Source organism: Ischnura elegans, chromosome 8, assembly GCF_921293095.1.
Source record: "Ischnura elegans chromosome 8, ioIscEleg1.1, whole genome shotgun sequence".
Lineage (NCBI taxonomy): Eukaryota > Metazoa > Arthropoda > Insecta > Odonata > Coenagrionidae > Ischnura > Ischnura elegans.
In genome coordinates, this window is record NC_060253.1 from 84,272,191 (window position 1) to 84,299,684 (window position 27,494).

General features: G+C 38.7%; 1 protein-coding gene across 3 annotated transcripts in view; it reads left to right on the plus strand.

Moving 5' to 3' along the window:
- The window catches only part of LOC124163423 (adenylate cyclase type 2-like), a 579,364-nt gene that overhangs the window by 431,896 nt on the left and 119,974 nt on the right, over positions 1-27,494 (plus strand). The gene's annotated exons all lie outside the window — the stretch shown is intronic.

A 27,494-nucleotide genomic window follows, 5' to 3' on the forward strand; every position in this document is an offset into this window, starting at 1 on the left:
GCTGCATTTGATGGGAAATAGTTTCCCTCATTCATTAAAGTGTTAAGTTGGATGTTTAAGGCTTTGATGGAGGCTGTAATATTTTATCGCACCTGCAATCACCTTTCTTCCGCCAAAAATTCATTTCTCAACTCGGAATTCGTCCAACCTCTCTTTTTATGCCTTTCATAAACCCTTCTATTTCACTTCTCCTTCTTTGCATACCTAAAAACCCTCGTCCTTATCGCAAGTTACCTTAAGTATATCTCGCCGGTGGGTATCTGTCCCAAACACTCGCTCTGACTTCTCCTTATCTTTCCTAGACTCCGTATTTGGAATTCCTGTTATTACTCCGCCCGCCCGTAATTTCATGTGACGTTCCTTTCCCTTCTCTTTTCGACTGATAACACTTTGCTGCTTGTCGCCCACAATTTCCTCTCCATCCGTTGCAAGTCTCATATTTTGTCGTAATATCCGCATCCAACAGCGACGTCGGCGCAGGGACGACGCTGACACCGATAACAAGCCTGCGCCGCTGCGACGACGCCGGGTCCGCTGAAAATGATATCGTGAATCTTCCAGAGAATACTCAGCAGCACGCACAGCACTGTGATGCGTTTCGCCACCAGGCATCAATTCCTAGAATACACCTTAATCAAAAACCTCCCACATTTACGATATACTATTTTGCGACCTAAGAGTTTTGTTTCAGTGATACAATGCAATACCCACGCTTCATCTCCGGTGACGATAGAGGCCAACAACTTCTCCTGGTTGCTCCCCCCCTAAAATTGTTGAAGAAATTTTCAATCACAGTCAAGGCGTTGCTGCGTGTGTCCGTCAGCATACGGGGGACCCAGCAAGCACACATCTTGCAATAACCCAACGTTTCTGTAAAAGTTCTTTCAGTTCTGGCGGGGGAAGCTTCAGGAATGCGTTCAACAAGTTCACGGACAGTGACCCTCCGATCTTTGAGCAGCTCACTATTGATCTTCTGGACAATCCAAAACCGGCGGTTCTCCGCTCCGTTCTTCATCGTGAACTTCCGTGCGACCCTCAGCAAAAGCCCTGCAACATTTGCGGACGTGCTGAAAAGACATGCACTCTTCACCATAAAGTTCAGTCAGTTGCTGATGAATCTCCAATGGCGTTAACTTCCTTGCCAGGAGAAATCGGATTCATGGTTCTTATATACTAAGGGCCATGATCGGATTACTGCTCAATCCTCTCACTTGTCGGGAACGGGGATAATCACTTTCATTGTTGACGATTCCTAAGCCAATAATGAGCGACAAAGTGAATCGCGGACTGGCGGACTCGGAGAGTAGGCGAACCACTGCGCACGGAAATGTTGTGGGATTTAGCCTATCACCTTCGCTCAACATTGTAGCTCATTGGGAACCTTATATTTGGTACAAGCCTCGTAATTGATTCAAACAATTGGGGCTTCATAGCATAGTTTCTATTGCCTCATTCACATTACGATCGTCCGAACCGTCGTCCTAACGATAGTTGACCGAACTAGCCGTGTGAATGCAAGTTCTGACTATAGTTGACGTAGTTCCGAACGTTGCCACTTTACGATGGTTAGGCGCTGGGAGACCGGAAACGGAAGCGACAAGAGAAAGGCGAAAAGCTCGTGAAGCTCTATTTTTTTCATGGACATTTCATGGATTTGTCCTAGGAAGGAAAAATATGGGCGGAAGAAAAATTATTCGGTAAATACACGTTGAACACAGTAATATCTTGTCCATGCGTACTTCAACAGCTTTGCTAACCGTCAATTTCCCATGCACTTTTTATGTCAGCACTAGAGGGCAGCACAGGTTTTAACCATCGTTGTGTGAATGCACGATAGTTCCGACGACGGCTGGAACCATCGTAATGTGAATGAGGCATATGACATCGCTACTATGATTTTGTCAAGGCCGTATCACACTAGCGACTGTGACCGCCGCTGCGACCGCGACTCTGGCTGCGATTGGCCCGTCGACCAATCAGAGCGAGGCAGTCGACGCTGCGACAGCGACTCAGAAGAATAGCCGATCGGCTATTATTCTGAGTCGCAGTCGCAGCCAATCAGGGGGCTCCATTTCAATCTCGCGCGCTTGCGGCAGACGTGTTTGTTTTGGTTACCGTAGCGAGGGAAGTTCAAGAAGGTTGTGAGATAAAGAGCGGATTTTTTAAAGTGAAGATGGAAGCCCAGCATATTAGATATTGGACCCGAGTCACAGCCACCTAGAGATAAGGCCCGTTCACAGGCGTGTGACGTCACTCATTGAAGTGCTACCGCCAGAGCATGGCAGAACAGAAGTAGTTGTGGTGCTGTCTGCGACGGTGGTTTAGCCGCCGAAGTGAAAAGATAATTGATACCTAATTTACTCAGTCAATAAGAAAATAGTCAGCGGGTTCCGAGAAAATACTGACACGCATCAACAAAAATATTTTTCAATCTCAAAGTTATTCGTTAATATTACGTCTTATGGCACGTAACATATAACTTCGCCGTTCTCAAGAAAAAACTATTTATAACTAATTCATAAATTGTCGTTGTGAACTAGAAGTACTACATAACAATATTAAAATCTGAAATAACTATGTAGAGAAGGCTCTTTGCATCCAAAGAGCATTTATTATTCAACATAAAAGCGTCTCGAAATTCGATAGCATAAAGTGGTGATGGCAAGTATTTGATTAAACCTGGTTGCATTCCATATACTTCCCTTGGATAAATAATTTCTTTCTGGCAGAGTAAAAGGTGTTCACACAAAGTCCCAAATGGATCTATTATTTAAGAGTGAATTCTTCTTTATTTTGACATTAAATTAGATATGCCCATGGGCTATGAAAACCTTACCGTAGAGCCTGACGAAATAAGATTTTCAATAATAGTTACTTGTGAAATTTGGTATCGTTGACACATCTGCCATTATTACTCTCGAATGCATCTAAATGCAAGCCAAAATTTACGTATAGTCCAGCCTCGGCTAATAAAACGTACCCGTCCCAGGAGCTTAAGTATTTTAAATATTATTTGGGATGAGCAAAAGTTTCAATCCCACTTCAGTAGATGTATCAATCTAATGAAAAATTTGGAAGTCCTGCCACATCACCAGCATTCACCTTTGTATAAAGAACACGACATCTCTTAAATCACACCTCAGATCTTACTTAACATGCATGAAGTAATCACCACAAGGAATTTTGGCGGCAGGAAAGAAAAAAACACAGAAGTAAAATACAAATATTTTGTATTTCCATTCGTCAATCAAAATAATACCTACAATTTTCTCTTATTACGATGAACTAATTTGGTGAAACAAATACTGGTATTTTCTTTTGAACAAATATCATTTAAAAGAGCACTGGCAGAAGCCACAATAACTATCTTCAATAGTTTTTCAGATGAATGTCCATTGTCACATGAACCACTTATAAAAAACAAATCCACCATAGTCCTTTATGTCACTTCAACCACTATGACATTCTGTCTTCTAGACAGTGGCGGATACAGATGGGGGGCGCAGGGGGCGCGCGCCCCCCCCTTGCGGATCCGCCCGTATTGCCGAACATTGCAAAACCACAATTGCAACTTTTTCATATCATAAGGTGGCATTATCTTTTACATGTTTACAATCATTTTAAATAAAATTTTCGTATACTTTGGCTGTGACTTGACTGTGATCTTTTATTACGATAAAAGTAAAGACAACTCAAGATATGTTGCGCCCCCCCCTTGAGTTTTTTCTGTATCCGCCCCTGCTTCTAGATGACAGTTTCAAATAAAGTAATGGCTCCCTCCTCCTATGACACTTCTAATTCACCACGAGTTATCTTCCCCATCCTCTCCCGCAAGGCCACAGGTTCTTTTCTGATGTCACTCTCTGAGAAGTGAAGATCACACGACTAAAATTAATAAATAAGAAAAAGTCATGAAAATTACTAAGTAGTTATTTCATTTCCAATTTTAGGCATTTCTGCATGAGAGATATCTAATGACTTGGCCAGTAAATATAGGAGATCATTATGTACCTTAAAGATTTTTTAAAATTTAAAACTAGACCATAAGATAATTTCAGATGATGAAAGCCGGGCATAGATAAATTACGGTTCATCGCACCAATTGTAAGAGAAAAACGCAAATTTTCATTCACGGTTGTTCAGACACACCAATAACATAGTATAGCATAGTATAGAAACATACGTTTCTGACGCGACTTATGCATTTCTCATGATTAGATGCTATCCATGCAATTTATCAAGTAAATACCGTTGGTCTTACGGAATTATATATAAGCTGAAATTAATTTGAACCCAAGAACCCTAGAAATTTATGTGCTTTACCCCCTAATATAAGTTACTACGCCAAAAATAAAAGACTGGTAGTTTCATGGAAAATACCTAAGCACATAAATTATCGCGTAGATAATTCAAGTTGCTTTTCAACTATGAGTAACAAAAGTGTAGTTAAATAAGCACTGTTTTGCTGAGTTTTTAGACGCATAACACAGCAGAGGGCAAGATAATAAAGAATATTCGATGCTATAAACTTGGCAGCTATATTATAATTCCCAAGAAACTCCTTCAACCTCACGTTTACTGAACGAAATAATACAAAAAATTTAGCTAAACTACAAGAATTTCCAATTGAAATGCCACTTCTGTATTTAAATCACCACTTTTAGTACTGTCAACATCCCCAAGACACATCTAGCTAGAAATTACATCCAAATAATTACAGCTAGAAAGAGTACATACCTTAATGTTTTCCGTCGAGGTGACATTGTCTCTTTTTATCCCCCATATACACTTCTTCTTCAGCTCAGGATCTTTTGGAAAGTTAAAAACTTGAACCTCGGGTCCACTCCTGTGGAGTTTTCTTCGCATGCCGGCACTACACACGTGAAAGGAACTTTTTAACAAAAAGGCCTCACAAATACACGTTTATGAAGTCCAGCGAATGAAATTCAATAATAAAGGAAACTTCACTACCCTCAGAAACTTAAATTTTCACCAACTAACACCACAAAAGTCCCTAAAATGTGGTAAAACGTAACGTAAATACACTCGTAAACAAAGTGGTCTCCAACGGCAGCCGGAACAACACAGCACTTCTCGTGGTGACGTCAGAGCCTCAGCCGTCGCTTGTGACGGGGCCTTTTCTCTAGGTGGCTATGCCCGAGTACACAGGTGAGTAATAATGAAGTACGTTTTAACATATCTTAGGAACAATTTCAACAATTGCTGCTCTCTATCCATTCTTTGGGCTTTCGTAAACAAACAAGCCACAAGCAGAAACGTTCATACGTGCGCATGCGCGACCGTGGCGTCGGCCGCAATGTGTGATGGGGTGCAGTCGCAGCCGCAGCCGAAATCGCGGTCGCAGCGGCGCGGGCGGTCGCAGTCGCTAGTGTGATACGGCCTTAAGCAGTATATCGATGGCTAAGTTCAAACAGCACGTATCTCAAAAATAGCAACTTTTCAGGAGAGCAAAAAAAAGATTTTTAATTATATATAATTGTAATTGAAATAAAATCCAAAAATACATTAAAATAAAAAAGAAGCAAAAATTTGAAAATTAATAGTTTTTTTGCTTGAATTTTAATTTTTATCAACAGTATTTGCAGTATTAACTCAGACCGGCCAAATTTTGAGACACGTGTTGTTAGAACTTAGGTTAACGATATGTCTTACCAAAAAGTTTATTTCTTTACAAGAACGAAGTTTTGCAAAAGAAATATGTTTCACGGTAGGTTTGAATAGTAGAGGATTTGTCTACCTTAGTTTTTTTTTGTCATGTGGTGTGGTACTTTTCCTCGATTCGACTATTATATCCTACATGTTTTTATTAGATACTTATTCCGCTATCAGAGTAATGTTATGTGTTTACCTAATCCATTGTTCTAATCGATTAGTCTGCGTTTAATATGGATCAATGAATGTGTAAACGCGTTAGAAAAACACTTTAATGAACGCCACAAAATGATTTGCATTTTTCCGCACGCTCGGTGATATATTGTCGTTCTCTCTTTTTATTGACTCTCCTGTCTGATGCTGGAAAAAATGGCCCAGTGTTAGTTTCCTTTTCTCGCATGTCTGATGCAACAAGCTGGAAAATTCCACAAGATAACGATGGATGTCTGAACCAATATTTTCAGAAAATTGTTATTCCCATGCACAAGCCTAGTGTAACGAATTTTTCGGCTTAATGAGGTTAAATCCTGATATCACCGGAGAAAAAATGTTTTCGCGGCCTTAATGGGCTATGACGACCACCAATCCAAAGTAAAAAGGACCAAAACTTAAAGACTGGCAACCGAGCGATTAAAAAAAATAATTTTCCCATCCACCCTTTTGTTGAATCCTTAAATTTACGTGATATTTAGAAAAAAAAATAAAACTCAAACACTGCAAATCTCCTTCAGCTACACTCGACAAACACGAGTTTTAAATTTTGTCCTTGCCAAAATTCAACTCCACAAATATGTCACTAAAGTTATAATAATAATAATAATATATATTTATTCCACATTATGGTACATGAAATTTTAATAGGTTACTCAAGCATGAGTTTTTACAAAGGTGGAATATAGGCACCCCTGTGGTAAGAACCAGTGTTGGGGTTGCCATCTCTTAAATTAAACATACAGCTGGCTGGTGCGACCAAAAAGAATAACAAAAGAAAACAAAAGAATATACCGTAAGTAATGAGTCAAAGTACGCTTTTCTTTAGCGTCTGTTCCTTTGAGAAAAATTATGAAAAATTGAAACATAAAAATAAATGAAAACAAATACATCACCATGAAATATTTCATACACTGTACAGAAATCAGACTAATAACATACAATGTAAAAAATAATGTGCAAAGATAGTATTTAGAAGTACACTTCAATATTGTCTATAGAGAATAACCATATTTTTAATTCATGTAAAAACAACGTGAAGGACTTTATTGATGTGATACGAAATGGTAGGAGGTTAAACATCTTACTTGCACAATATAAATAAAATCTTCTGAAAGCTTCATTATTAGGTTGTGGAATAGATACTCTATTCCGTGACCTCAAGCCATGATAGGGAATATTTGCGTAGCCATTGACATTTCCTCCTCTGATATAAAACATGCGTAAAGGCCTGTTTACACGGTGCATTAACACGTACGGGTTAATGTATAAATGTATGAACGCGAGAATGAACGCCAAAATGCACCGTGTAACCACCCAACTTGTGCGAATGCATGCACAGAAAATAGAACCTGTTCTAAATTGGTTCATGCATTCGTACATGTTCCGTTCCGGTCCACAAAAATCATTCACGCAAACGCACATTAACTCGTACGTGTCAATGTATCGTGTAAACAGGCCTTAAAACTCTATAAACATATAAATATCTGAGTGGTAAAATACCTAGTAATTTAGATGTTATGTTTGTATTTTATGTTAATCCAGTAGCTTTTTGGCATGCCGTAAAGTATCCCATGGAATTTTCATAATGTTATCAGTTAAATGCTAACGAGTTGAGAAATATGATTGACCGAGAAGCGGTTCTCGCAAAGCTCACCTTCTCAAATAATTAACAATAAGTGTAGTTCAATATATTTCGGAATTGGCTTCTCCGACGCGGAAACGTCGGAGGGGTGACCATAGAGATATTGCAATACACTGAGACATTATCCGTTATTTAAAATTTTGGCGATAAATAATTTATTACTAATAGGTTATGGAAAAATTATAATGAAAATGGTAAAAAAATCACAATATTCTATTTAAGAAAGATAAGAAAGTAAATAAAATTTCCATAAAAAGTATAAATTAAAGTCTCATTAGTTTACAATGCAAACGTTTCTTAAATAAATGCAGAGAAGGTACGTTTTTTTTATTTCTCCAGTAAGGAGGTCCACGAATTAGATGATGCAAAAACCTAGAATGATTTCAGAAAGGTGGGGATTCGGTTTTGCGAGTAATGTAGGAACTGTGCGTAGATGTGAGAGGTCACGTGATCTGAGAGTTTTCCAATCCAATCTTGGCGAATAGGCCGAATATCTCTCTTCGCGATCCTTAGGCACTCCGAGCCTGGCCGCACGTGCATCGGAGCAATCGTTTGCCTCCTACCTTGTGCGCATGCGCAGAGAGGACAGCTGCGTGGTTTGAATGGACGTCCACACTATGGGCGCACTCCATCCGTGGTCTTGCCATTCTTTCAGCTTGCCCCTGCACTCGCCGTTTGCACGAAACGTGACTCTTCCAGTATCACCCGAACAATTTTTTTTTAGCTCTCCTTCCCTCTCACTCTCTTCCATTCTTTTTCACGCTTTTTCTTAATCCGTCTGTTTCTCTTTATCATGGATGGAACCTCTTTATTGATTTTAATCCCACTTACCAATATCGGATCGGCTTGAAAATTCGCACTTATACATTTCTTTTGATGTGAATACATATTCAATATAAGAAATTTGAACTTTTGTCCCATTTTGCTCAAATTATTGAACTAAATTTCCATATGAAAAAATTAGTGTTAAATTTTCTTGATACATTGCGTTAGTTTTAAAACATTTTTGGGAGAAACTTATTAAAATAGCTCTGGTTTAATGGATTACTTGATTTTTGATAAATAGAAACTTTTGGGCTATGTCACCGCGTCATTTTCTGGGTGGTGATTTATATCGATTTATATAGGTATTAGTGTGAGGGGGCGGAGGGAGGGGAGCGGGAGGTTGAGGGGGTAGGTTGTCGATTGTTCTTTCGGATTAAGGGTTGCTAAGTACGACCATCGGGTAAGTATAGTACTTACTCTATTGTACGACTTATTTAAGGTCGGTGTCCCCGTTGAAATTGGTTTTCTCCTCTTAAATTATTTCTATGGGTTCTCTTTAGCTAATTCTATACCTATATACACGAATTTAAATTCCCACCTCATCAGATTCCCCTGAGAAGCTGACCACAATCGGTCGGAACACATTGTGGCCACCCGAAAATAGACGGAGAAGCCTAAGGAAGAATCACTAAAAAGTAGGAAATAAAAATAAAATAGATTTAAAAACAGCACGCTTAAAAAAAAAACATTGTAAAATGCACTAAAAAGTTAAAAATACGCTTTTCATCTCTCGAAAAATAAATTTTTGCTGCTGATTAGGGTTGAATATTAATATTACATGCTAATCCTTACTCACTTATCAAGCTTTGCTTCACTCGTTTATGATAAATCTAATCAGGATCCAATATTTATGCTTCGAGTGATAAAATATTATTTTTATACTTTTTAGTGCATTATAGACTGTTTTTCTTGAAAAAGCGTGTTTTTCAAATCCCTTTTTATTTTATTTCAATTTACTCTTCATCGCTAACTTTCTACTCCTCCGGCTATGTATTGTACGTACTTTCCTGCCAATTTTTACACGGATACCGTCCTCTTCATTCATACGCACGAATAACTTTAGTCTTTTATTTTGTTTTTATTAGATTATCGATGGTGTCTTCGTATCTTTTGTATCAAATGTACGAAAAAAGTAGTGCTTCGGCCATCCTTAGTGGAAGATCTACGCTTCAAATTACTGTATTCGTGAGATAAAAACAGTTTGCGGTATTAGTCATTTTTAGCCCCATTAATTGATCCGTTTGGTAATTAAAAATATGCATTCCAAGTATTTGCAGAATAAGAATTACACCGCAACAAGATAGGCCAACAAAAGGTTTAATGTATCTAATGAAGGCTGACCTCATACTGAATCCATTACCGTCGCGGATTTCCTAAATTATTGATAAGCTTACCTAAGGAAGTATGAAATAAAAATAAAATTCTGGTTTTAAAATTTCTTGAAGGCTTCATTATAGCCTTCCTTTTCAGTTTTATTCATTTTAAGAGCATATAGCTGGCGCATAAAAACGCCGAAATCCCGTAAAATTTGGCAATATTCCGACCCGGTATATCTGATTTGCTAAGGTATTTTGGAAGCTTATTGCTGGTTTTAAATACCCGATAATTAAAACTAAACACATGTTTTGTGTGCCTTGATAGCGTTTTTACATTATGAAGTTTTTAAATCATACTACTCGGCAAGAATATACGTTAATGTGATCTTTATGAATGCAGGTAGTGAACAAAAATATTCATTCCAACTACCTCACTAAGCCCCCATTCAAAAGCAGCGTGAATAAAGACGTCCACATTCACGATCAGTGGAACGATTTTTTAATTTTCATGGCTTACTTCTCTCTCACTTCCTTACATTCAATATTTGACTGTTCTTCTGCTTGCTTAGTTATTACTCAATTTCTGTATTTTTAACCTCTTTTTCATGCAGCTGTTTATCTTTAATAGTAACCGCTGTATCACCAATGGTGCGTAGAAATAATGCAACAATAGGGTGGTTTCCTATCATTTTTTTATTGCCTAAATCGAAAGATTATTACTCCTGGAGAACGTTTCACGCTTTCAGATTTTTAAATGACAATATATATTTTTCGTGATTAAATAAAAAGTGAAAAATTTCAAGCGCGCGAAAACGCGACAGCTAAGTGTGAATGCTGGGAAAACTCCGTGTGACGTCATTCTGGTTCCCGCTGCCGCAAGTGAGGTGACCTTGGGGCGAGGCTTACAACGCTGATACGACACAGGATGCTAGCAGGTATCGGAGTACCCTGCTAGCTGGTAGCGCTTGGCTTAAATAAGGATTATCAATACCTTATCAAACGAAGAAAACTTTCCGACGTTAGCCAGTTTTAATAGGTGATTATTAAGACATGTTTCCCTGAGCTCTGTGCCTCATGTATGCATTGGTAATCTCAGACGATATGAAACTCCTATCTACTCGTATAGAAACTAGGTCCCTGTGACGTCACGTGGAGTGGCATCGCATGGGCGCCAATCTGGCTTTTTCAAATGCGGTTAAAATTGACTATTGTCATTCGTCTAAACTGGGATTTGTAAAACCAAATAATTTGTATATTATGAATACACTAATCGTGGGTAACGTGGGGCAATCAATGCCTTTCGTTTTCTTTGATAAAGGAAATGACCCTATCAAAAGAGAAGGGTTTATGAAAAAAATTAAAAAATTGCATACATGCAACGTATTGATGTTATATGAGGTCATGTTATTGAAATAATATCGATAATTAGTAAATTAGTATCAATATGCGGTACTCCCTTTTCTTAGTTCCACTCATTGTAGAATAACACCAAAACTGGCGAAGATTCGAGAGAGAGACAGAAAACAACCGCAGAATGTATGATGCCAACGGCACTCAGCACTTGGAGACAATCTTAGATCTGGAAATGATAAAAAACCAAATGTATCATATATATGATACAATGGGACTGAAGAGTTTAACGCAGGGATGTGAAACTAAACGAAAGTCAAAACCAGTAAAATTTCAGTAGTTTCGTTCCAGGTAGCGGAATGTAGAAACGAAATGAAATTGATTTAAATCCTGAGAGCTAAACTCGGGATCGAAACGAAATCGGTGTCAAAACTAACTCGAGCTGAAACTTAACTGAAACTCTGGGACGAAGCGAAACGTAGATAATGTTTAATTAATTAGCTTCTTCGCGATGTTCAAATTCACGAATTTTAATATGGGATGCTCAAGTCGGCCTTATAATGTGTTTTCACCCACCGCGCGTTTAAATGGGTTTACAGAAGTCGCCACTCGCGTCGCTGACGGACTAATTGATCCGAGTTTCACGGGGAAATAAGCTGGGATGGTAATCGAAACTAAGCGAAAGTCAAAGCCAGTAAAATTTCGGTAGTTTCGTTCCAGGTAGCGGAATGTAGAAACGAAATGTATTTAAATCCTGGGAGCTAAAATCGGGATCGAAACGAAATTGGAGTCAAAACTAACTCGCGACGAAACTAAACAAACTCTGGGACGAAACGAAACGTAGATAATGTTTTGCACCAGAGTGAACACGTGCTTTACCTATACGAACGGTTTAGTTTCGACCAACACACCGACTACGACTACGAGAACGAAATATGGTTGAATGAAGTAGAGGCTCGGCCTACCGCCATTAGATGCATGGGGCACTCATATTTTTACCACAAACAGGAGAACGGTGAACGCAAACTGTCCATTCGATTTTTAAGCTCAATGTTTTAACACCTCTATTTTCTGTCACGAAATGGATCGAAACTATTCCTTCTTGTCTCCCTACTCTCAACTGCTGGGATCGAAACATAACTATGAGCAGTGGTGTTTCCTTTAGTTTAGTTTCGTTCCTGGAGTAAAGTTTCCTCCCGGGTAGAAACTCCTTGGTGATTTTAATTTCGTGCAGGAACTAAACTAAAGCTAGGCCTCGTCTTTTCGTTTCCCTCCGGGTCGAAACAAAACATTTTCGTTTCATTTAACTTGCCATCCTTGGTTTAACGGCTAGTGTCCTGACACCCCCCCCACACGTCTACTGAGAAGTTTATCAGGGTAGTATGTAGATGTAAATATGTTAGATACACTGAACTGCGTACAATGGAATCGCTGCTCGCCACGCACGGCTTCAGCCGAAGCCACACTGGACCTTAAATCATGGTCGATTAACCTGAATTCGAAATGGAACACTAGTTTTAGTTCTATTGCGCAGCGTTCATTGTGGACTGTTTTAACTGTCCTGTAGGGCCCTAATATCTATAATCAAACTTGCGCTTCATTCTGAATTGGATGAAACAAGAACAAAATTCAAATATACTTGCATATTCCATGCATTTAAACGGAGCAGAATGCTCGGATGTTCCGCACAAGGCTTCACGCAAGTAAGGAGTACAGTCAATCCATTGTAATGAGTTCACTGGCGCGAATACACGGCGCACTAGTGGTTACCTTGCGTCCTGTTGCACCCATCGCCATTACTGGAAGTGAACGCAGCTAACCAAATAATAGACAGTTGACTCGCGTTATCCGCACGGGGTTCAGATATTGCGTCACCCGTGGCGATACAATGAATTACTCTTGCCGGTGAAAAGGCAAGTTGGCATAAATGAAAAGAATGTGAAAAAGGAATTTATAATATATATACTTTCAATTGTAAGGGTTTAAGTATGGTATGAATCCTAAAATTCCGCTATTTCTAAATTATTCAGGACAACAGCTCTCTCAACAGCGAGGTCTTCACCGAAGTTTTTTTTTAAGTAGGATAAAATTCCACCATATCTTTTCCATGACGACATACAAATGTATTTTTTTCCAAAATTAAAATTTCCAACTTTGCATTCCTTTCTTTATGCTCCGGAAAATTAAATCTTGCCTCTAGGGATTTAAAATGAATATAAACGAATGCTGTAATTCTTTTGAGCATTTCTCAACTCATCTGCATCTCCTGTCTCTTTTCGTGGTATAACATGCTTCGAAAGCTCTGCTGCGCGTTATTTCACTGCCGTTCATGCGGCTAAGTTACATTCAACCACCCTTTATTGTTTAGTTTTAAGTCGAGTACGTAATTGAATTTTGTTCCTTCCTGTTGAAAAGGGTGGCAAGGATCGCAGAATTAGTATTTTTGTTCTAAAAATGCAGAGGCCTCTGTGGTCTTTATGCACCGCACCGCATCTTATGCTAAATTTTCTCTACGGCACCTAATAAATACGATAAATCTCAATATTATTGATTTTCTCCAAAAGGAAATGTATTAGAGAACAATTTATAGGGGAAATGAGGGACCAGTGTACGCATCTAACAAACAATTATAAACATTTTGCATTTAAGTTCAAAAAAAATTTTATATTAGCACAATTTTATTCTTTATTATATTTTCTGCCATACTTATATTCTATTACTGCATAGAACATAAGGAACTGCCGAAATTAATCAAAATTTAAGATAAAAACAAATAGGAATCTTGCCCCTCACGAGGGGCAAGTCTCCTCTTTTTATGGGGCAAGAGGCATAATCACAGTTTTCACGTGTGAACTTTCCCTTTCCAGAATATTTTGTGAACGGTCTTTTCCTCCATTTTTTACATTCATAACACATTATCCAATCAATAATTGGTGGATCAAAGTACAATTTGCCACAAACTCCCCAGTGATATGTTTGAATTGATGAATTCCGAATCATTCGTCAGCAAAAGAGTTCGTGGAAGTGCTCCATCTGCAAGCTTATTTTTCAAACGCTTTCTTGGAAAAAAAGGGTCGTAGGAATGTACACTCAATCCTGTACACGAGTAGTTTGGACGAAAACAGGTAGTATTATTCATGTCTACGAATAAAACGCACCTTAAAATTCTGTAATCAATTAATATTTTTCGAATTCCCGATCATTTCATGATATATTTTCCTTTTCACATACCGCCTAAAGACTTTTGCGCAGAGGTAATTCATAATTTTCTTGAATAGCTGCAATAGAACGCATGGATCCTCCATTGCTGCTCCTCAGTGTAGCTACCTCCGAAATTTGTTTTCCTAATGTTTTGCGATCGGCTTTTCTCCTGCAGTAACGAATTTATTTTCAATACAATTAACAACAAAGTAAACTTTATTTCAATAACAGAAACTATGAGACCATAGAAAAAGCAATGGTATATAGAAATAAATGGGGAAAAAATATTACCCTATTCTTGCGTCCGTTTTAAAATTCATCAAGTAACTAGGTAACAATAAAAATATAAACAAATCAATTTGCGCCTGAAGATGATGATAATTCATTGAAACTCGGGTCGCGCTCTGATAAAAAATATGTGGTATAAGTATTTGTCTGATATTAGGGAAAACTGATTTGTTTTTACTTATCTCACCCATTTCCGTTTTTGCTAATTTTTTACTGATCTCATCTCTTTGGTGTTCCTACCGCCAGAAAAATTTTGCCTTGTCTAATAAATTTCTTTAATTAATATTTTTAGCATTGATTGTCTTAATCCGTGCGCTCCTTGGCGCCTTTCGTTTGGAGTGGGCTAATGCCGACGCCGGGTTTCCCTCCCACCTTCCCTTATCGCGCAAATGACCTCAACTGTCGGTTGCCTCCACCAAATACCATCCAATGCCAAAAACCTTGTACCACGCCAGAATCTCTCTCTCTTCTTCGTCCAAATTCGTAAAAAAAAGATACGTTTTTTTTTGTAATCTTTATGTAAATTTCGTAACTCCAAAGGAACTCATTAATTTCGGGAGAACATATGAGGCGCTTTAACCAGTGCTGTGCAGTGGCGCGCGCGAGAGGAAAGCCGAACGAGAAAAAGATAGGGAAAATAAGAAAAAAAAATAAAAAGGGAACAGGGAGAGGAGCACTTTCTTTTGTTTTCCCGAGCGCCCCCTCTGTAAACACTGAGATTTTTCGTCGCTCTTTTGTTTGTTCCCTCCTCCCTTCTACGCGCAAAGTTTCGGGAGGGAGGGGAAGAGAGGAGATTTTTAGGGGAAGGGGTTTAGAAGGGAGGTTGGGACTCCCGAGTTCGCTCATTGAAATTTCGGATGCGTGTTGCTTTTGTTTCTGTTCTTCCTCCTCACCTCGGCTCTCCCGCCAGATGGCGTGCATTTCGACACGGCCCCACTCACATGTACGATCTGAATTATTCGAGGAGCGTGGGATATATTCCACGAGGGTGATTCGGTGAAATCCCACGAGGAGACGAAAGGGTTCTCGGAGAGGCAAAGCAATAATACGTGCGACCATCGGTTGGTTCAACCTGCGTGTATCCACCTCAAGAGAAAAACATATCAACGAAAGAGTAGGAAGAGAAGTAGAGTATAGATTCCTCGTGAGGTAGGCTGAATCACTTATTAACACCCTCCCACTTTCCTTTGTATTTTCGCCTATGCAAGCCATTTCAAGTGCGAATTCGTAAATAAACACATAATATAAATTGTAATATACAACCCTGTATAATTTGTTGTTTTTAAGTAGAGCAAAACCTAGTTAAGATAAGATGCGTGATTTAATTGTTGTTCCTTCCAGTAGGGAAGATTCTAAGGATCACAGAAATATTTAATTCTGTCATTGTTTTTTTATTCTTGATTGCGCAATCTCGCCACCTGGGTGCTTCTGCACAAATAATAATTATAATAATGTTTATTGTTCCCCACAAATATAAATTTTAAGAATTACATGGCTTCAGGAACATAGGTACCCCTTTGGAGTTAATACTCCGCTTTGGGGTTACCGACTCGTTCTTCAATTAGAGTGCTTTTGAACATATCACACAAAAAATTTACCTTGCTGGATCATTCGCATTGAGAAATAATAAGCCTTCTAGCAGATGAAACACATATAACATGTAAACATAATATATATAAATAAATATATAGAATATGAACCACTAACTAACATAAAACAATAATAGAAACTCATTCCATTCGTCACAATACCTCATTCACCCAAGCAAATGTGAAACATCATTATGAGCAAACAACCACATATTTACCCTTTTGCAATATCTGTATACATTCATTCCTCCCCCCCCCCCCCCCTTCCTTCAAAAACAGCCTTGTCCGTTCTACCCCACCCCTCTTTTTTCATTTCCCCCTCCACCCATGGATACCTTTTTAAGTGCAGGCCACCCATTGAATTGTACCTGATGATAGCATGATATGAGGAAACCCGGCTCGTGCCATTTGAAAAGTGGAATATTACAAAATATTTTTATTATTTATTATTATTTTTTCATTATATAAATACTAAAAATATTTTTATTCTTAACACTTAATTAATCTTATTCACGTGAAATGTTGCTATTGCTGTACGTGATGATTTTTTGAATTATATAAATGTAAGGGTCCTTTACTTCTTCCATTTTTTTCTCTCTTTCTTTCACGTCTATTTCGTCTCCCCTTTCTGAGCTCCGTCGCGAAGGAAACATCAAGAAAGAAAGACAAAAGAAAGGCGCGATGCACTCTTCGGGAAATTACGTCGCCTCCTCAAACTTCCCTTCCTGTTCGTTCACCCAGAGGGTTTGGGGAATGAGAACAAAGGGAAAGTGACCGAGAGATTCCGAGTGGAAATCTTCCAAAAAGGGTCTTCTTAGGGTATGGACCCTCTTTTTTTAGGAAAGAAGGGGGCCTTATCCAAGGATATGGATTAGGATAGGTAAAGGGTGCCTCGTTTTAGCACTTTTTACGTCTGTTGCGAATTGTTATCACTGGAAAAAGTAACCATTTAGTATTGTTATTTGCAGAAGCAAGGGTTTGTTTTCCAAATCGTGTTATGCATCTGTTGTCCAAATTTTGGCCTTTTTTTAATAAATTTTGCTTAATTGTATTAGCATTACTTACAGAGTAGTATAAGGATCAATAAAATGTCCCTCAGAAAACTGTAAAACTCACCTTTTTGAGCTATTTATCTTAAAAATTTTCTTGGGGAGAGCCCCCACATCTTCCGCTTACCCTGGCGGCTATTTCATACCCCCCAGACCCCCATTATTAGTTGCGCCTAAACCCACCCCCCCTAGCCTCAATTTTAAGCTTAGCCCCTGATCCTTCCACAATGTTGCAAGTGTATATACCATGAAATAGCTTTATTTCTCTCATGTTATCGGGATTTGAGTAGCGAAATTAGCGAGTAATAGGAAACTTTAGTGGAAATTTTTAGCAAGGAAGTTGTCAGTTTACTGGGAAGAGAATACATTGACTTCCAAAATTAATGGAAAATACACAGGATAACAAAATAATATTTGGCGCAATTTTCCAATGTTTGAAGCTACACAACTACGCAGACATATAAGTTACTTATCCTCTCCATTTTTTGTTTACATAAACATCGCTAAATTTCAATATGCCGTACTTGAATTACCCGAACAATGTCATGTCAATATTCAAATCCCTGCCCTACTCTTTGATGTATTTCAGTAGTAACTGTCTTCATTGAAATGTTCATTTTTAATTCCAATTCCCAAAAGATTGTTGGCAATAGTGAATGTTGAAGATTTTCCTCATAACGTATCGCCAAGTCAGAAAACACACTGTGTGAGCCTAGAGCTAAGACTGGACATTGAAGCCTCTTGCACCGTGTACTCACATGATTCAACTGGCATTTATTAAATTTCCGTTGCATACTTCCCAGGGACATGCTCGTAACTCACAATGTGTTCTGCCAATGTCCCATTCATTGTGTGTAATTTTCACTTTGACTTTAGTCAATAAATACTTTAATTTTCTAACATTGCGACTTTAACACATAAATATCACACAGATCAAATATTTGCATCGTGATATCGGTAGTCTGGGTTCATTTATGGCCCAATTCCACAGTCATTTGGTATACCGAGGCGTTTATTTGTTCGCGGTAACGGCTGACATGCTCCAAAGAATTTGGTGAGAATTTAACACCGTCTAGACATAAATGTCATTGTTTCGGAACGGCTGTCGAAGGCGCGGTCGAGTTCGTGTACGGATAAGGGCCAGCAATTTTCAGAATTATAGGATGTGACCTTCTTTTGAAACGCAACGCAAGACGATGCCAAATGTTAAGGTTTTTCATGGGATTCAAAGTGTCTTTCTATTAATATCCTCAGTATGGAGGATGCTTCGCAGGCAATGTCGGCGCATTCTACTCATCTACTCTTTTGAAGAGGTATTTACAGTCATTGGACACCTTGGAACAGTCCTAAGAGGATTTTTCGTCCTTATCAGCGGAATATCCGTGCTTAGCCGTGAATTTAGAGAAAATAGGAGACAATGCAGTTAGAGTCCTATTGCCATACTCGACGCGGATGGAGACGCTGAAAACTGCAGTCGACCGAATGAAATTCCCGGAAATTTTTATGATAATAATGTAAATTATAAACGAATTATACGATCATTAAAAAAACACAGAAGAAATCTGCTTGACAATTCCACAACAGAGCGACTCCACTGTTTCTTCAGGTTTCTGTGGCAGCCGTTGCGGTGTTCAGCAGTGGCGCCGACTCTATGGGGCTTGAGGTGTCCGAGCCCTCTCAAAAATTCGTTATGGGGGTGAAGAAAAAATGTGTCAGGCTTGTTGATTTTCACCTGAGTGTCCAAATATCGAGATTCGAGTTATCAGGGTTCTAATGTTGATCATATGACTCTTCTAAAATGCTTTAAAAAACTTGAATACTCAATATTTATAAAATTTCTCGGGGAAAGACCCCCGCTATGGGCCCCCCCCCCAATATTTTTATAACTCGGCACCCCTGGTATTCAGTTACAAAACAGGTTTGGTCCATGAAAGGTACCTTTCCTAATTATGACGTTATATTTCAATGGATAAAAATTGTTTATAACCACGGTCGTCTCCAGCTCTCTTACCTCACGTCAACACACCGAGAGCCGCAGTCGTTGATTTTTGGAACTGACGAGGAAGAGTTCGCAACGCACCGCCAAAACCCGCCTTAGACGATCGGGAACCTTCAAACGCTAAAGTGAGCTGATCAAGAAGTAGGTATAAGTTCACTTCTTGGAGTGACTTTTATAACAATACGGTTACTTATACATGGATACATTTATTACATTCACGCATGGATTTAATTCTATATAAGAATGTACTCTCGCTGTTTAGTTCATATACATCTACATATTACCCCCCCCCCCCCTCAAGCCGCCTCAGTAGGCGTGTGGCGAGGGGTGTTAGAACACAGGCCGTTTACCAAATAAAAAGGAAATGCTGTTACGAAGTTCCACAGAGCTTTTATTAATCTTTTAGTCTTCGGGGGAAAAAGAATTCCCATACCTTCTCGTTCGGCAAAATATCTCTATTAAATTATCGTTTACATTGGACACAGAAATATAGTAAATGTGAAACATTCTAATCTGATGTCCTCCGTGTGCACTTAAATATATCTATTCTCCATTGCTCAAGCAATTTAAGCCTATCGCGCTGCCTACGAGTCTCTTTCGGCTAATTCTTTTAACATATTTATTACGATTTCTTTTATCCCATAACAGTTTTGACGAAAAAGAAGTTATGCGCGAAAAACAGATTCGTATTAAGAAGAAGCCTCCGAGTGTCCCGATAATAATGCGAGTGAAAGCTGTATAGCGCTCTCAGTTTTCTCATGAAAAGGCAGGAATGGTAAGAAATGAGAAATAAAATACAATAAGGAAACGAATATAAGGGCGAGGCTCGGAATCTCATTGGAGGATTGTGTCACATCCGGGATAAAGAGTGCCTGCGAGTGTGGGCCATTTCGCTTGGGATAACCTCACTCCCTTCTTTGCACAACTGAGAGGGAAGGAAATCCGATATTATTATTCCATCGGAAGGAACCTTGACCGAATCCCGGTTTGCATAAACGGCCTCTTTGGAGAGAAGGGCAAAATAGCCACCAGGAATCACTTCTATGCGTTTGTGGGCTTACGGAAGGGTCGTCATAATGGGTCGCCATAAAAGGTCGTCATACGGAAGGGTCGTGCTTCCTGCTACGAGACATGGGTTTGTCACAGGGCTTCGAACTTGTTGTTTTCTCCTTAAAGGGACTCATCTCTCCCTTTAGATCGATCGTACTTTGTTTTTTTTGGCGGTATATTACTCCTTTCAAACTTACTAAAATATTTGTCAGTTCCTACACTGTAAAGAAATCTGCCTGCTTCCGACGACTTATAAAATAACAAAGTAAAATTATAAACTTTGAGACCCAGAAAAATACATACTTTGCTTAATTGTATTCTCAGAAAATTTTATTTAGATAATAATGTAAGTTTTGAACGAAAAATCCGGCACCACATAAGCCTTCTTACCCTAAATATTTGAATTTTAAGTTCAATAGGGTAGTTTCCTTCATCAAAGAAAACGAAAGGCATTGATTGCGATTCGTTACCCAACCTTACTGTATTCATAATATACAAATTATTTCGTTTTAGAAATACCGGTTTAGACGAATGGCAATGGTCCATTTTTATCCTCATTTGAAAAGGGCCAGATTGGCGCCCATGCGATGCCACTCCATGTGACGTCACAGGGACCTAGTTTCTATACGAGAAGATAGGAGTTATACATCGTCTGAGGTTACCAATGCATGCATGTGGCGCAGAGCTCAGGGAAACATGTCTTAATAATCACTTATTAAAACTGGCTAAGGTCGGAAAGTTTTCCTCGTTTGATAAGGTATTAATAATCCTTATTTAAGCCAAGCGCTACCAGCCAGCAGGGTACTCAGCTACCCGCTAGCACCCTGCGTCGTAACAGCGCTCAACTCGCCTCAAGGTCACCTCACAGGGCGGCAGCGGGAACCAGAAATACGTCACACGGAGAGATTTCCCGGCATTCATACTTACGCGTCGCGTTTTCGCGCGCTTGAAAATTTTCACTTTTCATTTAATCGCGAAAAATAGATATCGTCATGTAAAAATCTAAAAGCGTGAAATACGTACTCCAGGAGTAATAAACTTTCGATTTAGGCAATAAAAAAATAATAGGAAACCACCCTATTCTGGGTTTAGTTGACAAGTGTGTATGGTTTCTGCGAAGTTTTCGAACTATTGGAATTGACGCTTTAATGTCAGGCGATGTTCATATACCCGCATTGGTTCCCAAATCGCAACACTCTTCTCTCAGGCTCTTCGATTACGAATTTTCCGGGATCGCAACGGTTAAGCACCAGGTTATCTTAAAATATTATATTTTCTGTAGGCCTTTACGAAGAATGCTGAATGAAATTTGGAATACACTTATCAGATTTTCTATGGGCTATAATTAAAACAATGAAAACTGCTATATTTAACCCTTACCGGCCACTGGGTGTAGCTCGTTACTCCAGGCTCAGAAAATGTGAACTTAGAGACCCTAAAACGTTTGAAATTGATAGAAGTAGGTAACTGAATCCGTTGGTAGTGGACAAGTGTGACTTGCGATCCCATTACATAAAAAAAAAGTTGCGTGGGGACACTTTGAGAGTACCATGTATCGGCGTGGTGTAAATAGTTACCCAGTATGACCGCAACAGTTGCTCGAAACACAATTTTTTCTTTGAAGTAACTTGTTTGTGGTGTCAATGGACAAAATAAAGGTATTTTCAATATTCTGGTGATAATATTGTCCATCTTAGTCGTTATGAAACCACGTCTGCCCCTGTGAAATCACTCGGTTCCACTTTTACATGCTATTTTTAATTGGAAACACAATAAAAGATAAGAATAGCTCTTTCCCCTTCCCACCATCACCACCTCCTTTCTGCCTTACCTCCCTTGATATAAATATATATACATATAAATATTCTTGATATAAATAAGGTATAAATTGTATAAATAAGCCCTTCTTGATATAACTAAGGCCGAAAATTAGTGTATATTCACCTTTGAAAATGACATAGTGTAATGTCGAAACATGGGTCGATCAAGTAAACTTCTGTGGAACATGCAACAATGTACCTACCTTTTACTACGTTTCCTGTCACCAAGTTCCACCAAATGTCGCAATCAAGCATTAAGTTGAACTATTTTAAATTGAATAAATCTAGTGTGCGATATGTTTATTATTGGATAAAACGTGGATTCTAGGTTATGGTACTTTGAGTTGGTCCTTTTATCATTTTTTTCCCGCGTGGGAATCCATACGTGCCTTCTAATTATGTATGAGTGCGTATTAAATATGAATATAACATAATAAATGTATTATTTGCAAAATCGGTGATCCATATGGACAAAGGCTCCCGTCTTCAGCGTGATTTTGTCTTTAAAAAAAACCTAAGTCGTAAGATGTTACACGGGATGAAAAACACTAATGCGTGGCCTTACCTCTTTAATGAACAATTCCCAGTTCTATGGGGTATTTCAGATTTTGTTTGCGCCGAGGAGGGGATTACGAAAGAAGGAAGTGTTTCAAGGAATTCCAACTCGGCGCCGGAGGGAACGCATTAACGGAAAAGAAAGAATGCGAAGAATGGGGTTTATTTGTTGGGGTCCACGCATTCCCTACCAAATAAGTTCCGTCTCCGCCCATTGCTAAAGGAAATCAGCCGGGTGGGGCAGGAATGCCTCCTTTTCGTACTCCGTGTCTCTGGAAACACACTCTTTCTCCTTTTCCGATAGCGGCTTTTTCCCTTTTCGACGTGGGTATAAGTATTTAACCAACAGGACAGCTTTCTTTCATTTTCAACATTTAAATTGAATATTTCAAGGTGAAACTTGATAGAAATTCTATGTATTGGCAACTTGATGCCGTTTGACATAGGTAATATATAGGGCAAATTAATGTTAGTAAGTATTTTCATGAGATCATAGGGTCCTATTACGGAGTTCACAGTAAAATTAGAGCAAAAATATAGTAAATTAACATGGTTTTGAGCACAGGGAGTTTTCACTTGTAGCGTATTTTGGCCAAATTTGATATATATTTATTTTTAATCTAAGATTTGCCACATAACGAGAGAGGCATAAATTAAACCGTTGAAATGCAGGGTTTTCACCGTAATTGACAAAAAAACATCAGACTGCTATAGGGGCGTATTCATCGCATTCGTTTCATTGCTTCTCTTCTCACTGGGAACTCATTAAGGCATGTCGGTTCTCGACCAACGATGGACGAAGCAAGAAAGGAATAGTCAGTTGAGTAGCGCAGGCGGAGAGGGCTCTCTATAAAAAGAAGAATCTTCTTACAGCTGAGAATACAATCATAAAAGTAAGGAAATGATTCATCAGATGCTACATATGGAGTATGTTTCTTTATGGCTTGGACGTTGACAGCAACAGAGAAGTCAAGAGTGGAAGCATTCGAAATGTGGTGCTACCGAAGAATGATGAAGATAAAATGGATTGACCGTGTTAGCAACCAGGAAGTGCTAATAAGAGTGGGAGAAAAGAGAAGCCTCCTAAAAACCTTAAGCAGAAGACGGGACAGCTTAGTTGGCCATATTGTGAGGCATGATGGCCTGATGAAGACAATCGTTGATGGAAAGGTGGAAGGGAAGATGGGCAAGGGACGGCCCCGAATGAGTTACGTAGGAAAGGTTATAAAGGATGTAAAAGAGAAGAAATACGTCGCTATGAAAACGTTAGCGGATAGGAGAGAGAAGTGGAGTGCTGCGTCAAGCCAATCTTAGGATTGTTGAGTAATTATGATGATGTTGGTTCTAATGGAGAGCTCCAAAAAAAACACTCATTTGCGATGTTGGGGGAGTGGCGCGTTGATACCAATCCGCCTCATGTGTGAGATATTGATTCGCGTGCACGCTCGCATTCTCGGCGGAGTCACGGTAACGTTGGAGGCAGCGGTGGGAACTGGATGAGGGAGGTTTATTCCCAAGGAAAGGGAGAGTTCTCAAAGAGAGGGTGAAAGTGAAAGGTATTGGTTGGGTGCATACCAAATCACTATTTACAATCCATCCTCTGCTCGTTGAGTGTTGTCCGCCGGAGTAATATCAGAGCAGACGTACTTCTCCTTCCACCATAATCCCAGCACCTACTAAATGTTTTGTCGGCCTTGGCAACGGCGGGGTAAAGGCCTTGCCTGATAATCCGGGGTCGCAGGATCGAATCCCCTCTCGTTGGATTTTATTCCGCCATGGGTGTATGTACGTGTCCATCAACTTCAAGGTTAGAGAGGATTAAATATTTCTAAATTCGGTTGATAAATATAGACGAAATTATTATTATTAGTATTATTATTATTAATATGTACACCCTAGTTATGTCTCGAAGGAAGGTGGGATTTACGACATTTAGCGTGAATTTCCACGGTGTCGCAGCCATTTTTTTCATATATCCCAGACGCTGAAGCTACATTTTCTGGTATTAAAATATTTTGACTTTTTGATTTGAAATGAAGCAGTAAAGCAATTGAAATTGATCGATTTGGCTTTCGCCCGGTGAAAATTCATTTTAAATTAAGATATACAACTTTGTAAATTTCCACAGATATTTTACTTGGCACGGAGCTTTTAGACGCAAAGGCGTCATTAAGTACCTGTAATCGAAATTGGCACGTTGGCGTCGAAACGCAAAACAAAACAATAAATATTCTGTGAAAATTATATTTTCATTCATGAAGCAATTTTTTTGCTGTAAAAATTTATAGATTGCAACAAAATTTTGTAAACAGTTTTGACTCTGAACCGTTGTTCATTATGAAAAAAGCCTGATTCAAACTAGATTTAAATTAGTGCAATTTCCTCCTAATAAGCCACATTTTGAATTAGTACAGAATAAATGTCATAGCTGTCAACAAAACAAGGCATTGGAATGGATTTTATGTAACGCTCTCTGCTTTTAGCATAATCACCCATATCATTCCTCGAAAGGACTGGGATTCACGGCTTTTAGCATAAATTTCCATGGCGTCGCAACATTTTTTCATATCGACCGCTTCTATCCGCTAAGCGATACTTAAAAAAAATCATTCCATCCTGGTGTATTTTGAATTCCTAGTCCTCAAAGTCAAGTTTGTAAAACCTGAGCCGTATAATGGTATCTTAAATTTCATCCATAAAATTGTATATCAGAATACCAATCAACAAAGTCATCCTTCGACAAAAAATTCAATTTTCGTTTTGTGAAAACAATTTTCGTTAATTTTTCATTGTATATGTTTTGTGAAAAATATTTTCGTGTTTTATTTCAATATTCTTACAGTTTATTGACAGTAAGATATACGGTTTATATCTTAAAGTATCATTGTACAGATTGAGAACATAAATTTTGCGCATGTTTTTATGTACGAAATTTCAGATACGATTCTGTGGCTCAAATTTTATCATACGATTTTCTGGACTAGTGATTTACGCTACTCCGGAATGGAATGATTTTTTTGAGACACTACTTTATGACTTGAAGCAGTCTACATATTCCTCAAACTGAAGTTCTCTTTCCCTCTAAGCTGCTCTTTCTCCTTACTGCGTTTAGTTCACGATAACTCAAGTGAACAGGTATCTAAGGGTTAATGAAACGGTTTGACTTTGTTCACATGTAAAGAATTTCTACTGGCTGCAATATCTGACAATATTGACTGAAATTAGAGATCTTGAGACAAAAATGCTATTCATGCTGTGCCAGCTTAAAATTTATATTCTATTCAAAAGTAATCTTGTCCATCTATGGAGGAAAAATTGTTGATTGGTGCATAATCATATCATCGAAACCCTGAAGCCGATTACTTACATGGAAAAATTTTATTTTTTTATTTTTTTCATCTTGCATAAATACCAGTAAACTTGAGAGTATTTATGGACTTGTGAGTTGCTCAAGTATTGTGTTATTCTGATGCAGAATGCTTGTTATCTTCCATTACCGCTGTCAATCTTGATGGAATGATTGTTCTCCCTCAATGGACGCGGTCCTAGCTTAATATCCATGCTCCTAGTAGCATCAATTTACCGTCTACTAACTATGTTTGCTCTTTATAATGTTTGAATTGCTTAAAGTAATGAGATCCTTAAATTACATGTGATTTATTATTTGCAAGATGGTAGATATGGAGTGCCTGTGCTACACTGCTCAATGTCACGCAGTCACCTTGAAATTTTCGGAACTGGCCCAATTTTACCGCCAGATCGAATGCCCCTCATTCCCCTCTCAGTCAAATGCCCCCACCGTTCCCGCCAAGTCGAATGCCTTTCATGTTCCCCTCGGCTTAATCGATCCGAAAGGCAGCTTCGAGATATATTTCGCGTGCGAAGATGCTAATCACAGGAGGATCACGCAAAGGAAAGCAATATCGCTGCCCGCGGCTCACTTTGCTATAGCCGCTCGTGCATTTTTTTTCTGTGTCCGTTATTATCCGCAAAGAGTATTTCCATAAACAGCAGTCACGCGAGGGGTCCGTCGGGATTGGATCCTCAGCCAGTACTCAGTAGAATGACCTCACAGTCACGCGCACGCGTTTGCATGCATATATAAATGTAAAGCACGCAAACACAGGACTGCTCTCTCCCGATTATAGGATTAAGGCTTGTTTGTTGGAAACATGGTGGAAATATTCCAAACAATGAAAATATTTTAGGTCCATTATTGTGAGAACGAGGGATGAATTTTAGTATCCACATCTCTATAATTCCCCAAAAGTCACCTCAATAGGCGTTTGGCGGCAGATTTTAGGATACCAACCGTTAACATAAGCGGAGATAATAAATCAATAAGCTACGGGTTAATTCACTGCCTCAATTCGACTTAACATTTTTTAGTCCTGAAGTTTTCGGAAGAAAAAAATTACCATACTTAACCTACCGGTAAAATATCTTTCTAATTTTGGTGATATTGATCTAGAAATATAGTGAAGCTTGCAGATGTTTTCCTCTCTTTACATTCTTATTTGGAATCACCTTTTATGTTTTTCAAAGGTGTAACTCCGCACCCGAGTAGGTTAATTACATCCGTGATAGTTGCGGTGATGTTCTGGTAGGATTTTATTGTGAAGCAATAACAATTTTTCGTTTTGTAAGAGATGCATTCTTAGCATCAACAGGTACAGTTAACTTTAGATAATTTTAACACAGAAGTTTTTGAAGGACAAAATTTATTGAAATGATAACTTCATCTACGTAAATAATATATTTAGTATAATACAACAGATGAGTGTCCGCATATATTTGAGAAAGTTAGTACGTTATTGTTATAAGATACTTTTGGAACCCCGATCTTTGTTGGTTCTTGGGGTTTAGCATACCACATACATTGCTCCCTCTGCGAGACTGAGTAATCCATGGGGTAAGAGGGAAA